The following is a 19,295-nucleotide window of genomic DNA, read 5'->3' as shown; positions in this document are numbered from 1 at the left end:
GAACTGAGGACAGTCTCAGAGACCTCTGGGACAACATTAAACACACCAACATTCAAATTATAGGGGTTCCAGAAGAAGAAGAGAAAAAGAAAGGGACTGAGAAAATATTTGAAAAGATTATAGTTGAAAACTTCCTTAATATGGGAAAGGAAATAGTTAATCAAGTCCAGGAGGCACAGAGAGTCCCATACAGAATAAATCCAAGGAGAAATACACCAAGACACATATTAATCAAACTGTCAAAAATTAAACACAAAGAAAACATATTAAAAGCAGCAAGGGAAAAACAACAAATAACACACAAGGGAATCCCCATAAGGTTAACAGCTGATCTTTCAGCAGAAACTCTGCAAGCCAGAAGGGACTGGCAGGACATATTTAAAGTGATGAAGGAGAGAAACCTGCAACCAAGATTACTCTACCCAGCAAGGATCTCATTCAGATTTGATGGAGAAATTAAAACGTTTACAGACAAGCAAAAGCTGAGACAGTTCAGCACCACCAAACCAGCTTTACAACAAATGCTAAAGGAACTTCTCTAGGCAAGAAACACAACAGAAGGAAAAGACCTACAATAATGAACCCAAAACAATTAAGAAAATGGGAATAGGAACATACATATCGATAATTACCTTACATGTAAATGGACTAAATGCTCCCACCAAAAGACACAGATTGGCTGAATGGATACAAAAACAAGACCCATATATATGCTGTCTACAAGAGACCCACTTCAGACCTAGAGACACATACAGACTGAAAGTAAGGGGATGGAAAAAGATATTCCATGCAAATGGAAACCAAAAGAAAGCTGGAGTAGCAATTCTCATATCAGACAAAATAGACTTTAAAATAAAGACTACTAGAAGAGACAAAGAAGGACACTACATCATGATCAAGGGATCGATCCAAGAAGAAGATATAACAATTGTAAATATTTATGCACCCAATATAGGAGCACCTCAATACATAAGGCAAATACTAACAGCCATCAAAGGGGAAATCGACAGTAACACATTCATAGTAGGGGACTTTAACACCCCACTTTCACCAATGGACAGATCATCCAAAATGAAAATAAATAAGGAAACACAAGCTTTAAATGATACATTAAACAAGATGGACTTCATTGATATTTATAGGACATTCCATCCAAAAACAACAGAATACACATTTTTCTCAAGTGCTCATGGAACATTCTCCAGGATAGATCATATCTTGGGTCACAAATCAAGCCTTGGTAAATTTAAGAAAATTGAAATTGTATCAGGTATCTTTTCCGACCACAATGCTGTGAGACTAGATATCAATTACAGGAAACGATCTGTAAAAAATACAAACACATGGAGGCTAAACAATACACTACTCAATAACAAGGTGATCACTGTAGAAATCAAAGAGGAAATTAAAAAATACGTAGAAACAAATGACAATGGAGACACGATGACCCAAAACCTATGGGATGCAGCAAAAGCAGTTCTAAGAGGGAAGTTTAAAGCAATACAATCCCACCTTAAGAAACAGGAAACATCTCGAATAAACAACCTAACCTTGCACCTAAAGCAATTAGAGAAAGAAGAACAAAAACACCCCCAAGTTAGCAGAGGAAAGAAATCATAAATATCAGATCAGAAATAAATGAAAAAGAAATGAAGGAAACAATAGCAAAGATCAATAAAACTAAAAGCTGGTTCTTTGAGAAGATAAACAAAATTGATAAACCACTACCAAGACTCATCAAGAAAAAAAGGGAGAAGACTCAAATCAATAGAATTAGAAATGCAAAAGGAGAAGTAACAACTGACACTGCAGAAATACAAAGCATCATGAGAGATTACTACAAGCAACTCTATGCCAATAAAATGGACAACCTGGAAGAAATGGACAAATTCTTAGAAATGCACAACCTGCCAAGACTGAATCAGGAAGAAATAGAAAATATGAACAGACCAATCACAAGCACTGAAATTGAAACTGTGATAAAAAATCTTCCAACAAACAAAAGCCCAGGACCAGATGGCTTCACAGGCGAATTCTATCAAACATTTAGAGAAGAGCTAACACCTATCCTTCTCAAACTCTTCCAAAATATAGCAGAAGGAGGAACACTCCCAAACTCATTCTAGGAGGCCACCATCACCTTGATACCAAAACCAGACAAGGATGTCACAAAGAAAGAAAACTACAGGCCAATATCACTGATGAACATAGATGCAAAAATCCTCAACAAATTACTAGCACACAGAATCCAACAGCACATTAAAAGGATCATACACCATGATCAAGTGGGGTTTATTCCAGGAATGCAAGGATTCTTCAATATACACAAATCAATCAACATGATACACCATATTAACAAATTGAAGGAGAAAAACCATATGATCATCTCAATAGATGCAGAGAAAGCTTTCGACAAAATTCAACACCCATTTATGATAAAAACCCTGCAGAAAGTAGGCATAGAGGGAACTTTCCTCAACATAATAAAGGCCATATATGACAAACCCAGAGCCAACATCGTCCTCAATGGTGAAAAACTGAAACCATTTCCACTAAGATCAGGAACAAGACAAGGCTGCCCACTCTCACCACTATTATTCAACATAGTTTTGGAAGTTTTAGCCACAGCAATCAGAGAAGAAAAAGAAATAAAAGGAATCCAAATCGGAAAAGAAGAAGTAAAGCTGTCACTGTTTGCAGATGACATGATACTATACATAGAGAATCCTAAAGATGCTACCAGAAAACTACTAGAGCTATTCAATTAATTTGGTAAAGTAGCAGGATACAAAATTAATGCACAGAAATCTCTGACATTCCTATACACTAATGATGAAAAATCTGAAAGTGAAATCAAGAAAACACTCCCATTTACCATTGCAACAAAAAGAATAAAATATCTAGGAATAAACCTACCTAAGGAGACAAAAGACCTGTATGCAGAAAATTATAAGACACTGATGAAAGAAATTAAAGATGATACAAATAGATGGAGAGATATACCATGTTCTTGGATTGGAAGAATCAACATTGTGAAAATGACTCTACTACCCAAAGCAATCTACAGATTCAATGCAACCCCTATCAAACTACCACTGGCATTTTTCACAGAACTAGAACAAAAAATTTCACAATTTGTATGGAAACACAAAAGACCCCGAATAGCCAAAGCAATCTTGAGAATGAACAATGGAGCTGGAGGAATCAGGCTCCCTGACTTCAGACTATTCTACAAAGCTACAGTAAACAAGACAGTATGGTACTGGCACAAAAACAGAAAGATAGATCAATGGAACAGGATAGAAAACCCAGAGATAAACCCACGCACATATGGTCACCTTATCTTTGATAAAGGAGGCAGGAATGTACAGTGGAGAAAGGACAGTCTCTTCAATAAGTGGTGCTGGGAAAACTGGACAGGGACATGTAAAAGTATGAGATTAGATCACTCCCTAACACCATACACAAAAATAAGCTCAAAATGGATTAAAGACCTGAATGTAAGGCCAGACACTATCAAACTCTTAGAGGAAAACATAGGCAGAACACTCTAGGACATAAATCACAGCAAGATCCTTTTTGACCCACCTCCTAGAGAAATGGAAATAAAGACAAAAATAAACACATGGGACCTAATGAAACTTAAAAGCTTTTGCACAGCAAAGGAAACCATAAACAAGACCAAAAGACAACCCTTAGAATGGGAGAAAATATTTGCAAATGAAGCAACTGACAAAGGATTGATCTCTAAAATTTATAAGGAGCTCATGCAGCTCAATAACAAAAAAACAAACAACCCAATCCAAAAATGGGCAGAAGACCTAAATAGACATTTCTCCACAGAAGATATACAGACTGCCAACAAACACATGAAAGGATGCTCAACATCTTTAATCATTAGAGAAATGCAAATCAAAACTACAATGAGATATCATCTCACACCAGTCAGAATGGCCATCATCAAAAAAATCTAGAAACAATAAATGCTGGAGAGGGTGTGGAAAAAAGGGAACACTCTTGCACTGCTGGTGGGAATGTGAATTGGTACAGCCACTGTGGAGAACAGTATGGAGGTTCCTTAAAAAACTACAAATAGAACTACCATATGACCCAGCAATCCCACTACTGGGCATATACCCTGAGAAAACCATAATTCAAAAAGAGTCATGTACCAAAATGTTCATAGCAGCCCTATTTACAATAGCCTGGAGATGGAAACAACCTAAGTGTCCATCATCGGATGAATGGATAAAGAAGATGTGGCACATATATACAATGAAATATTACTCAGCCATAAAAAGAAACGAAATTGAGCTATTTGTAATGAGGTGGATAGACCTAGAGTCTGTCATACAGAGTGAAGTAAGTCAGAAAGAGAAAGACAAATACTGTATGCTGACACATATATATGGAATCTAAGGGGAAAAAAAATGTCCTGAAGAACACAGGGTAAGACAGGAATAAAGACACAGACCTACTAGAGAATGGACTTGAGGATATGGGGAGGGGGAAGGGTAAGCTATGACAAAGCGAAAGAGAGGCATGGACACATATACACTACCAAACGTAAGGTAGATAGCTAGTGGGAAGCAGCCGCATAGCACAGGGAGATCAGCTCGGTGCTTTGTGACCGCCTGGAGGGGTGGGACAGGGAGGGTGGGAGGGAGACGCAAGAGGGAGGGGATATGGGAACATATGTATATGTATAACTGATTCATTTTGTTATAAAGCAGAAACTAACACACCATTGTTAAGCAATTATATTCCAATAAAGATGTAAAAAAAAAAAAATACTAGTAAAAAAGCCAGATATTACAAACTGAGTTTTATCATTTCCATTCGAGAAAGGATCTCATTCCGTGCTGTTTCTAGGGCCTCAACTGGAGTCTGTCATCTAGCTAGCTAACATTAAGTATTTGTTTAATAAGCAGATAAATCGAGATGATAGTTTTGGTACAATAAATACAGAGAATATATCATTTCTTCTGATTCATAAGTTTAGACTCATTTTTTTTTCCCCAACCAAGTAATCTTGTGCATGACTATGACAAAGGCAAGATTGATGATATCCTAAAAGAGATGACTGTTCAAGGCTGTCTTACTGGAGGAAGAATTGGCTGCAAAAATTTCTGCAACCTAAGAAAGAACAAAGTGTATATTCAGCAAAATTAACATTTAATACATTTTATCAGAAAATGTATCATCAAATTATAAGCAAGTCTATAGATATCAAATAAACTATTTTCTCTCTCCAAAGTAGTGAATGCATACAATTACTTGACACCCCAGGACCTGTCTTCAAAATAATTTGTTACTAAAGCTGGAATTTGTGAAATACCAGCCCTAATATAGTTCCTTTACTGGATGATGTTTTTAATAAGGGACAGTTGGGTATAAATAATTATTTTGAATGACACAATTATGTTTCTTCTAAAAAGCTCTGCCAAGCTTTGCATTATTGTCAAGAAGGTTTGTACTTGTTTAACAGAGCCCATGACCCACATGCTATATTTATTTATTCATGTTTTATGGTACTTATGTATACACCTTCTGTAATTGTAACTACAAGTTTTATCAACTTTATAGCATTTTTTAATATTAAATGTTGCTCCTCTATGACCTAGGAATCATCTTTAAAGTTTTTTGTTTTTTCAAAAAAGTTATTTTCTAAAATTGCAAAATGTAAGAACTTTAAGTAGTATAAGTGAACACTGAGAATTATAAAGTTCAGATAGTTTACTACTGTGAAACATTACTTTCTGTGGTCACATTTTGGCTTCATTTCTAAAGTGAAACAAAACTCATGTTTCAGCACAAATTATGATTATATATAATCATGGGTGTTTATTTTGAAACTACATATCTAGAATTTTTAAAAGAAGCTATTTTATAATACTCTGAAGTAACATGTATTTACTTAATTTATAAAAAAGAGGTTAATTGCATTATTAACCTTTTAATACGGTTAAAAGGGAGGGCATCACAGGGCATACAAAGCTTTAACTGTGGCTTAAAGAGAAAGTAAATGTTTGTAAGCAGACAGGAGAGAGCAGCACACAAGGGAGGAGAAATAGCATATATGAAGTCAAAGATGAATGAAATACCACAGCATATTTGGGAAACTGGAAAGGGTTTGTTTTTTTCTGAGGTTCAAGTTTCACGGAAGCCAAGTAATAAGAAAGGGCCCAGGAGATATTAGTAAACGCCAGACATAAAATGTTGGTCTCATATCACATGTCAAGAAATCTGCCTTTTTTATCCTGAAGTCACTGGGTAGTCATCTGTAATTCTCAAGCAATCTACCTCACAGTAGACTTACCTTTTAGAAAACTACACTATTGGTAACACATACAGAAGATTAGAGGGAAGTAGGACCAGAACTATGCTTGAGGTTACAGAAATAATCCTCATGAGAATGAACAGAATAGTAAGAAAATAATGAAAACAACATGTTTTTGAAGTTAAAAATTAATAGAATTTGGAAAACCCCTGGATGTATCAGGTAAGGAAGTGAAGCAATAGGAATGGCTCTAAATTTTCTTGTTCAGGGCCATGGAGAATTATAAACCAATTAACCAGGGCAGAGACAAAAGTAAATTTTATAAGGCAAAAATAATGATCCAAGTTTTAGGTGCACAGGTTTAAGTATAGTGTGTAATATCCAAAGAGTATTATCTACTAGGTAGTTTGGTATGTTCAGATCCTGGTCACAGTAGAGAGCTATAGTTGGATACACAGACTTTGGCGTCATTAGTTGATATATAGGTGTTGAGTGAGATAATGGAGATAGAAAATGTAGTCAGATTGAGGGAAATACAGACTAGAAACTCAGGAAACTCCCACAAGTACAGACTGGAACATGTCATTACATTTTAATAATGTAAAGTTTTATCAGACTTTCATATTACTCAGCTATAAGCAATATCATAAAGGTTCATTTTGTAACTAAATAGTAGTGGTGCTCTAATAAAAGTATTAGCTCAATTAGAACACTACTGGATACTGTATGTTTGCACTAGTTTTAAAATACCATTTTACAAATTCAGTTTTTGATGAAGAACAACTATCTTATCATTTATATCTTTTTTTGCTCTGTAATAACAATAATTTATACTTAATTTAATGACTGACAATCACTTGAATCCACTGTAGAAGAGTGGGTACAAATTTTAAAATATTCCAAAGATAGGAAACATTAACAAAAAGGGATATGTAATTTTTAGTATGGAGGCAAAAAAAACTCATTTAAAAAATAATAATTTACCTACGTTGCTATAATCAACACTACATCAATCTCCACACATTTGGAATTGTTTCCTTGGAGAAACTTTGTATTATTAACATTTTCCCTATTGGACCTGCACATACACAATATAAATAAAGAATCAGAAGTTGTCAATCATTAACTTAAATATAGCTCTAGGCTGTCAAGTCTCTGGTTCCCAGGAGTAGCAACCACAAAACCTATTTAATGGGGGTTTTTGCTATTAAAGTCTTCTCTGGGAAACAACTGTGTTATCTTATAATTTACCACAGATATATATTGCATCTGTTAGTGTAATAAAAAAAAACTAAACCACTTACTTGAACAGGAGCAGAAACTGTGAACAGCTAAAATGCAACCCATATAACTTATTTTATCTACAAGGTATTTCATCTTTTAATTTCAAGAACTGCAAATCTCTTTAGCATTGTCTGTTTCCCCATATTGGTTTAACAAACATGCCTTGAATTTTTGTCAGTGTAAGCTGTTTGGGGAGGAATAGGAAAGAGAAAATATTCCTTTATTACCAGAAATAAGTAGAAAATCAAGAATACATAATTAAGCTACTATCTTGAGTAAATATAAAAATGAAACAGATGCTTATTAATTAGTGTGGGCAGGTGATGACAAGGCTCCATGGCACATCGCACCAGTTGCAAAGAATGTAGACAACTTTTATCTTACCAGACCATTTATTTACTATGCAACAGACACCTCATGCACTAGAAGTCAAAACAAAACAATATGAAGAGCTAAGATTTCAGCTTTCCAAACTTTGAACATTACTTGGTCTTACCTACTTGTCTAAGGGATAATCTGACTTTCATGTTTAAAAGTTTTAAGGATGCTCCCATTCATTGTATTTCCTTCCACTAGAAACTGTATGACTAAAACATTATTTATGACATTCTGTTGTATACAATATGCCAAGAAGAGAGGCAGCACTGCTTTAAGTATGGAGTCTACTTTTCAAAGAGTCCAGAATAATAGGCAGTATTTAGAAAAAAAGTAAAAGATCTAGACAGAGGAAACTATGAAAATACAGATCCACTTATCAGCTGTTTATATTCAATTTATATAAAATTAAATTTTTGAAAATAAAATTTAAAAGGCTTCTTGTGAGACACTGTGATGACCAATCCATTCCATTTTCAATTTCCACTTCTGCTCAGATTAGCGGCAATCAAATTTCATTTCAGCAATTTGATAATGGGCCATTAAGGTAGTTTAATCAATTGAATCTTTTTTTTCCCTTGTGCCCCTGCACTCTCACATAGAAATGAATTCAGTAATATTGACGGTTGACCTTAGCTTTTTTTTAGTTATTTAAGTTGTGATAACTTTTGTATTTTTTGTACTATGTGATTTTATTTGGATTTAATTTTGCAGTAGTACACAGAGTACTTGATCTGATATCTTTCAATTATTTTACTTACTTAAAAGAATATAATAAAAAAAAATAAATGTCCTTCAAAAGCAATTGACAACAACAAAAAATGCAGAAATGCAATTAGGAACTAAATGAAAAAGAATGTTTTCTACCTAAGTGATAAAAATATCAATGAAATATGATCTGTACGTTTGTTACTTCCAAATTAAAGAATATTAAAGATCAGAAATTCTGAGGTAAATCTGGCACTTTTGGTTTCTTTAGGACAAATAAGTACAATTTCTCTGGAAAGCAATGCAACCATCAGTATCAAGAATCAATGTACCATTCAAATCCTTAGTCAGTAAATGTGTACCAAAAGAAAAAAATCACAAAACATGAAAAAGTATGCAAAACCTAGAGTAGAGAATAAGGAAGAGTATCAGTGTCTAAAAATTTAAATAAATTTCAAATAAATTACCAGTTCAGATGATTTTTACATCAACCATTAAAAATATAATTGTGGACACTATGGAATATCCTTTACAACTTACATTATTGGGAATTTATTAATTGCCATTTAAGAAAGTAATACCCATTGGTAAAGCCATTGGTAAAGCCCGTCTATATAGGTTGCTTCCCAAAGGTATACAGAGAAGAGGGAAAAAAAATAGTTGAAGAGCTCAGATAAAAGTGAGAAGAGACAGAAAGACAATATACAAATAGGGGTGATGCATTTTAGTAGGAATCCAGAATATCTGGAAACAAACTACCGATTATCCATAAATTAATAATTAAGGTAGCATTTTATAGACACTCTATCAACCAGCTAGAAGATGAAATCAATACTGTCCAGTTCTTGGAGAATGGGAAAAAAATGCCAAGGAGGGCTTACTATATTTTTTTCATTCATTTTCAAAATCTAAGGAGTATCAGTGGAGCTACTCATGTAACAATAAGGTGATATTTAGAGACTCTGAATCTTAACAGGTAATCTAAAGTTTTATATATATATATAAATATATATATATACATATATATAAATATATATGTATATACATATATATATGAACTGCTGAACTGTTGTTGTGATACATTTTTCCATATATACAAGTTCAGAGCTAATGCTAAGCAAAGCAGATGATTCCATAAAACTGATCTCTATGTCCACAGCAAACAGAAAAAGTGACAAGAAGTGTACACATGGCAAAATTTAATGATATAATTTATTTGAAAGACGCAGAAGACAATTTTGTAGTTACTATATGAATACAATTATCTTTATACTTAATATACCTAAGGAAAATGCTAGAACAGTAAAAGTGAAAACAGGAAACAGCTCATGCCTTAGGGTAATTTCTTTATTTCCTATATTTTTATTATACTGCTGTCTGTGGAAGAAATAGAAGTTCATAGTAACAGAAATAACAGCCTTTGATTAAGTGCCTGAAGAGTGCTTTGAAGGCAAAAACCTAAACTTCCCAAACAAAGAAAAATAATGCATCTTCAAGGGCAAATGCATCTGAGGACAAATCTATAATGATGAAAAATTTCATGCATGACTTAGACTAAACCCGTCTTTCAAAGATGGTTTTCTAAATTCAAAACATACAGTTGGTCATGTAGAGATGAACTGGGCCTGAATTTCTTGAGCAGAGGATCCTGGACCAAGCAGTGAGGCATCACATAGACAAATGTCAAAAGTGTCAATAAATAAGCTGAAAGTAAAAACTCCATCAGATCTTCGGTTACTCTCTCTCTACTGATAGAGATGATGCAGAACATACCAGACCAACTCATTAAAGATGCAGCAGGCCACCTTTGGTATGTACTTTTGCATCTTAGGATAAAATTTAAGGAGTAGATGTTGCTAAGCAAGGCTAAATACAATTTAAAGGACAGTAACCAGTGGCATGAACTTTTTATTCAACATAGTAGCCAGTGTGCAATCTGTACCTGGTACTATTCACTCAGTGATAACTTCAGAGGTTTTGACAGCCCTGATACTCGTTTAACATGGTCATAGCAATTGATCACATAGCCTTTGTAGATGAATATAACAGTAACTTGTCTGCATAGGCAAATGGAACAGTAGGCTGGGGAAAGAGACCATGAAAGAATAGAACACATGGAAATCGATATCAAGGTATCTCAATTTATCAGTTGGTAACAGCTGAGCATAAATGTATGGCCAAAGGTCTAATATGAGAAGTAAATGATGAAAAAAATGGCCATTAGACCAAAAAAAGCAAAATATATACATTCCATATGAGCAAGCTAGCATTAAGACAGTAATAAAAATAAAATTTAAACTGATTGTGCTATTTATTTTTTATAGGGAGTCTCTAATTCCACCAGGAGAGTTTTACTACTCATGATAATAAAAATAATTTTCTTTAGCTTAAACGCTTCAAATCTTTAATCGAAAACAATAATTAGACATACTAGTATTCGTTATTGCATGCAAAATATGTATTTGTAATCCCTTAATCATTCTCTGGATATGTATTGTAGTCCTTTCCCTATAATCTGGGTCACCACTGATATCCTCTGTTCAAAGCATTTCACAATCTTGTTCTTGTCAAGAGGCAGACAGTACTTTCACAGCTGAACTTGCCATAGTCTTATGAGGCTTCACCCACAGTATCACCAAGCCTACTTTTGTAACCTACACTTCCTTTCGCACATGGCTTGAGTGACTGCATGTCTGAGAATATTAAGCAATGCCAACAGATGTGTATGACAGAGCTATTTATCTCAGGCAGCTCTCTCAGGAAGGCAATGAAGTTATTATTAAAATGTTGCACAAAGTGTTAGCTCAACTGACATTTTATAATAGTACCCTTTATATTGTTGTTTGGCTTTTAAAAATCTATTAAATGCATAATAAAGAAAGGCATGTTAAAGCTACATGTATTTCCAAGTGATAATACACCTTTCGTGCCATAGAGCAGTAAATTCTCAACATCATGAAGTATGCTACTGTACATTTTTAACAAAATAAATTTATTTTTACTTGGATTTCTGTATTGTATTCACTAGATGGCACTATCAAAGTACTTCTAAATCCATAAGTTCTCAACAATACTTTCTGGTATTAAAAAATAGAATTTAGGTTTCTATGTACTTAGAAAAATACATAACGCTAAAATTGTCTTTGAAAGCAGACTTTAAAAATGTCATCAAAACAATCAAGATGTCCCAAATTAGCTTCTGAAACTGCAAATCCTGAGACTGAGTATAGTACCTTTTAAAACAGTCATTCTTTCCTTCTTCAGCTTTTAAAGACAATCTTTTAAAGAATTTCAAATACACCTTCAATGGGCAAAACTATATGCATACATCTTGTAAGGTTAACACCACCATCAGAGAAGGGAGATTCAAAATAGTGTTGCTGAAGCTGACTGTTTCTTTCCTAACAGGTTAAGGTAGCTTAGTGAGAGGTGAGTGAGAATAGAGAGCCTTAGGGGGACAGAAGTAATACTTTAGAAAATACTTAACATAATTTTGAGGCTTCAATCGATTCATTTGGGATTAAACAGAGTTTAGTGTCTACTGACTTCAAATTTAATCTCCACTACTAATAAAAGTTGAACAGTATTTATAATCTCTTATAACTACATTTCCTCTTTGTTAAAATGTATATAGTCAAAACTTTATCTTCAAGTGTTTTTAATCTGAAGAAATTTTGTTAGCATACTTTGCTTTTATTTCTATTTTAACTTATGTAATCATTATATTTAAGTTGTTAATTATACTGTTAAAGGCTAGAAATATACAGAAAGTCCCATCAACACTTATCAGCGACATCCTGCTACCTCCCTCATTTAGAACTAATAGTCCCTATTAGTTCTTATGGGAAAATGTGCTTCCATTAGGGAAATTGGCTGTAGGTGTGGTTCCCGAATAACACATTGCTCCGTAACACAAAACCAGCCTATAAAAAAAAAAATAGTTCAGTCCTACTGCAACAAAGCAGCTTTTATGAAGAATCACAAATCAGATGGAGCTGCCAAAATGCAGCATTTCTGTACCAAGATTTCCCTCCTTATCTTTTTCCAATTAGTCTCTTTGCCAACATTTAGCTAAGACATTAAATTGAGTCTTTTGCTGCTGGGGCAAGACCAGTGTAGATATTCTTACACTGAACATGAAAGGTCCCTGGTCAGAGGACTCCCTCTAAGAGGACTCCCATTGGGTTATTTAACCCCAGGAATGTCTGTGGATGTTTCAGCTTTCAGCCACTGTAGGAAAATGGCCAAGTGCTGGATGAGATATTCTGGACAGGCAGGTGGAATCTTAAGTTGTACCATGTCAGAAGAAGCTGATTTCATACTCTCAGGTTAAGGAATGCCCTGCCCTTTCTCCAAATGGTTTATTGCCTCTGAAAACAACAATCTTTTTCTTCCTCAAAATTTCAATATAGATCTGCATTAAAGGTTTAGATGTAAACAGTGCATGTACCATAAATAAAAATGACTTCCAAAAACATCCCCTTATGTATGAAACTTTTATACTTTAACCTCGCCTTTTCTTCAGAAACTTTAATCAGATATTTGTCAATGTCATATAAGTAAATAAAAGGTAATTTGTATTCATTAAAACAGAGAATAAATCCAGTGAAAAATTATACAAATGAGATTTCCAGAAATCTGTACAATATAGACATTTTAAAATGTCTTAAGTATATATGTACAATATTCATGATAGAAAGCCTATGTTCTTGAGGTAGTATTGAGGAAGCAGGATGGAAGGAGAGCATCTACTATGTAAATGTAGTGTCATTATCTATACATAAATCATCTCGTTTTATCCTCACAGTAACTCTAAGAGAGTTAGTATTATCATCAAAAATCAAAAAACAGTTGAGGAAATAGAGTACCACAAATAAGAGTCAGGAGGAAAAAGCAAAACAAAACAAAATTACAGAATCAAACCAACCCAGTCATAATATATGATAAAAGAACAGGAAACCATAAAAATTGACAAGGTGTATTTTTTTTAAAGCCAAAAATCTTAATGAAAAAATAATTAAATGATAAACTCAATAAATGGGTTAAACATTTAGCACATTAGATAGTTCATAGAAAAAGAAACTGGGATGGGCACTAAAATATGAAAAGATATTCAACCTCATTAGATATCACAGAAATGTAAATTTAATCCACTGAGAGTCATTTTAAAATCCACCAGACTGGGCTTCCCTGGTGGCGCAGTGGTTGAGAGTCTGCCTGCCGGTGCAGGGGACATGGGTTCGTGCCCCGGTCCTCGGTCCGGGAAGATCCCACATGCCGCAGAGCGGCTAGGCCTGTGAGCCATGGTCGCTAAGCCTGCGTGTCCAGAGCTTGTGCTCTGCAACGGGAGAGGCCACAACAATGAGAGGCCCTCGTATCGCAAAAAAAAAAAAAAAAAAAAAAAAAAAAATCCACCAGACTGGCATACTTTTGCAAAGTCTGACAACATTAAATCAAGAATACAGAATAAGTGATTCATATAGTGCTGGTGAGATTGAAAACTGCAATAACAGCTTTGGAAAATAACTTGATATCATTTGCTATTTACAACACGGACTCATACTATTACCCAGGAACTACACACCTAGGTATAAACCCTAGAGAGGTTTTGCATATATGCATCAAGAGGCATGTAAGAATGTTCAAAGTAGCCTTGTTTATAGTATACACTGGAGACAATCTAATTGTACATCAATATTAGAGGGCCTCATTAAATTGAGGTATATATGTTTTATACTGCACATATCAACAGCATGACTTTAAAAAGTATCATTTGAACAAATAAAGAGAAAATTGAAAAAAAATACATATACTGTGGTCCTATTTATATAAGATTCAAAAGCGATAGAGGTCAGGGATGCTGATAAACATCCTACAGTGCACAAGCCCCTACCACAAAGAATTTTCCAGCCCAAAAGTCAATAGTACCAACACCGAGAATCCTCTAAAGAAAAGCATAATTAATACAAATTTCAGGAAAACTTGTAAATAAAGGATCAGCATTACAATTTTTCCTTTTTAATTTTCTTTTTTATGGATACTGTCTTTAAACTCCTGGTATCTATTTCATGTTGGATTTTTTTCATCAATTTTTATTAATTTAAAATACTGCATTAAAAATTATTTATCTTGATTACTGAGTTTTTTTGGTGCCTCCTTAAATTTTAGGCCCAAAGAACGTGCCTCATTTGCTTCACATTAGTCCCAGCCCTGGGGAGGGGTGCAGGTAGAGAAGGATGGGCATATAGAGCTTCAAAAATATTGATATTCTATTTCTCAAGCTGAGTCATAGTTACAGGGTTTGTTTTACTCCTTTTCTTTGAACTATACATAGAGCTCACATTCATTATTTTTCATACATAATTAAAATTAAAACAAATTTTAATGATTTGGTTATGCTATAAAGACAAATCTTTATTATCTATATATCAATTGTTAGAAATATGCTATTTATTATGTATATATTAACTAGTATAAACTATTATTTAACAAATCAAATATACATTTATTTGGGTCAATATTAAGGGGACACTAAAATAAAGGCATATGATGTTTCCCCTTTAAATGCACAACTGTTATAAATGCTTATAAAATATATTCAAATACTCAACTTCTGCACACAACAGAGCTTCCTTGAATTTTTTCTTATAATTAGAAATATAAGGGAGGCATTTACTCCAACTGTGGTTTATTAATTCCTAAATGCCAGAAAGCAGTGACTTGACATGCAAATGTAACATTTCTATCTCTTCCTCTATTTCATTATCAAAATTCTCCAACTACCTTGTTCATTAGAGAGATAGAAGTGTTTCATTAATCCATTTCTGACTTCCATGAGGATGTTCACTCAAGCAATTGCTTTCCATTCTTTCCCCCACTAGGTAAAAAATGAAAATCAAGTACATATTCATTACATGATTATTTCTTCTTTACAATTAATGGCCATGAACTTGTAATCTAAAATTAGAAAAAAAACTTGTTACAACAAAGTATAACCTTTTTCCTTCTCATTTACTTGACTGTCTTGTTTCTTATTTCCATTAAGTGCTCAAGTGGCATTGAAAGAGTTTTCATTACTAAAACTGGCTTTCCACCAGATTTTTCTTTGCTTTATCCCAAATGTCAATACAAATTGTTTTTCCTTTTAAAAAATGCAGACAAGATGGATTTAAGTTATACTCTGCTATTGACATGTCTGGTGTTGGCACTGTATTTCACTGTTCTATTCCAGGCCATCATATATACATGAACACACATGTGTGCCCGCACAAACACACACACACACACACTCCACAAAAGTTAACTTCTGAGATCTGAAAGCTAATTAGAAACTCAACCCAATCTCATCCTCCAAACCTCAAAACAGATTAGTGAGTGTTGTGTCAGCCTCCCAAAGCTGAGGACGTGGAAGAGGGATGTAAACAGAGGTCAAGTAAATATATATCAGTTAACCTTTTTTCAGCAAAGCAGACATTGCAGATTGGTCACAGCAGCCTTTCCATTTAATCACAAACATAAATCAGAATATTTCTTAAAAAAAAAAAAAACAAAACAAGAGGAGGTCACCACCAATTCATCTGAATTGGTATTTGATATATGAGTCTAATTGTCTTCTCTGACCAATGAGAAAAGTGGCAACGTCCTAAGGCTCCCTGTCAGATCAAGTCAAATCTTCCTAAGTAGTCATAATGTGGGAAATCAAACCACATGCATATAATCATGGTCTATTATGTGTCCAGGCCGTTGGTGTTTAGACAACATAGATCTTCATTTAAGAAAGAAATGCAAGGGAAATATTGATAGTACAAAAATGCTATGACTAAGAAAGTGGAGCAGTTTAAAGAACTTCTAAGATGCTTAACCGGCCCTTTGGAAACTTTCTTAGCAGAAATGGTTCCCTAGCAGTAGTCAAGTGGCTTGAAACACCAACTTTATTCATAGACACTCATATTTATAAGGTTTATTGTTTCTTGGTTTGATTACTCATATTTTTTGATACTGTAACATAAATTTAGTGATTGAGGTATTACAGTTATTAAGGAGCTTCTATTGTGGCCAGAATTTTTTTTTTTTTCATTAAACAAGAAGGAAAACAGAGAGCTAGTGCTTCTGAAAGTAACCTTTACATATTACTGGACACTTGTTTATATATAAGACCTTTGTAAAAATTGACTTTTAAAAATACTAACAATTTAATAGATATTTAAAACAAATGAATAAATAAACAAAAACCCAAACAGTAAGCTATGTCTTCTCTGTACCTCCCTATCTTAACCTGTACCTACTGTTCTCTTAGTTGTCACTACTCAAGAATTTTGAAAGAAGTGGTTGCTACATCTATTTTTAAAAAAATTTTGGTTATACAATAAAATATTTTAAAATGTGGTATGTGTCTTGGGGGAGCTATTTAATTTTTCACTATTAAATTTCTAGCCTTAATTTTTTTAATTAGGCAGTGAATTTGATAAACTTTATTCACTATAAATGCCAAGATCTAAGGGGCTTCATAAACAAGGTCACTCAATCACCTTTCAATGTTAGAGATATAGTTTATACAACCTGGGATTGAAGTGAATCACTAGAAACACACCAGAGTATTTAATCTGAAACCATTTACATAATAATTAGAGTATCTATTATTAATCTATCTATATGCATACAGGATTGTCTGGAATGATATTCATCAAATGTGAGGGTTATATACGGATAAAGATTCTTGAAGATTTATAACATTTTTCTTGTTCTTTTCTACATTGCTTGAATTGCTTAACAATAATCATATACTCATTATTAAAACATTGATTATTACTTGAATCAAAATAAAATGTGTTGGGGGCTTCCCTGGTGGCGCAGTGGTTGAGAGTCCGCCTGCCGATGCAGGGGACACGGGTTCGTGCCCCGGTCCGGGAAGATCCCACATGCCGCGGAGCGGCTGGGCCCGTGAGCCATGGCTGCTGGGCCTGCGCGTCCGGAGTCTGTGCTCCGCAACGGGAGAGGCCACAACAATGAGGCCCACATACCACCAAAAAAAATAAAAATAAAAAAATAAATAAATAAAATGTGTTAACAGACAAATCTTGAAGTTAAACAATATAGTAAGAATACTGCATTTGACACAGTTAATTATATATGGGGAAAACATTAAAAGTAAAACAAAAAAATCATTGCTGCATTTCATTTTCCCAGTAACCTTGTGCTGAATAACACACTGGTGCACCAGATGAAATATTAAAGCCCAAATTAAAAGCTGTACCAGGAGTCAAACTACTTAATCAAAGATGTTTCCAAATAATGATATATTAGAAAGAAGTGAAGGAAGGTCCAATAGGCATCTTCATTTATCTCTCAGGTGAAAAAAATGGACTGAGATGTAAGAAAACTCGATTTATGCTGTCCAAGTGAATTCTCCAACAAATAAAACTCTTAATATTGTGTAAAAATCCATAGTTAAGGTAATTTAAGAAGAAAAGTTATTTCAAAGAGTCTATCTCCAATGTTGCAACACATTTTTTTTTAGCATTAGCATCATGAGTTTGTGTATGTAAATATTTCTTGGTGCCTGCTCTTGCAGGAATATTCCTTAAACATGAGTCTGTCTGAAGACTTTTCCCAGCCTCAGATTTGGTAGCTAATTTGTATTTATGCTGAAATCATTGGCATTAATTGGGTTTAACCTCCTTCTGATTTCTGTGTCAGCAAAGGAATATAATTTAAATTCCAGGAGGAATGAGAGGCTTATTTGTCTAGAGTTAATTCCTTCAGGGTAAATAGTTGGGATGTCTGTAAATTGTATAGCAAGTTTTAGTAGAGATATAGAACCCAAATCGGTTATAGATTTCTTATTAATCAGATGAATTTTTAAAACTTTAATTAAAAAATGATATTGCTTATACATGAAATCTAAAAAAACACTGGTACAGATGAGGTGTGTATATATATATACATACATATACATATATATATATGTACACACACACACACATTGGAGTATTACTTAGCCATAGAAATGAATGAAATGATGACATTGCCAGCAACATGGATGGACCTAGAGATTATCATACTAAATGAAGTAAGTCAGATAAAGACAAATACCAGATGATAGCACTTACTTGTGGAATCTAAAAATATGATACAAATGAACTTATTTACAAAACAGAAAGAGACTCACAGACATAGAAAACAATCTTATGGTTACTAAAGGGAAAAGGGGCTGGGGAGAGATAAATTAGGAGTCTGGTATTAGCAGATACACACTACTATACATAAAACAGATGAACAACAACAACCTACTGTATATATCACAGGGAACTATATTCAATATCTTGTAATAACCTATAATGGAAAAGAATCTGAAATACATATATCTGAAATATATATATCTGAATCACTTTGCTGTATACCTGAAACTAACACAACATTGTAAATCAACTGTACTTCAATAAAAAAAATTAATTAATGGAAAAAAATCACTTTGATAATACAGCTTATTGGAAATTTTAATAATAATTTTTTCAATTTAAGAGAGTTGATAGTAAGATTTGAAACTTCTATATTTACTGCTTTTAAAGCAATCTTAGCCATATCAGTATTCTATATTTATTTGCATTGTGCTTCCTGTCTCTTCAATTTTAGTTTCCATTACTTCTGT

This window comes from Hyperoodon ampullatus, assembly GCF_949752795.1.
Source record: "Hyperoodon ampullatus genome assembly, chromosome: 6".
NCBI lineage: Eukaryota > Metazoa > Chordata > Mammalia > Artiodactyla > Ziphiidae > Hyperoodon > Hyperoodon ampullatus.
Note: the sequence above shows the minus strand (reverse complement) of the source record.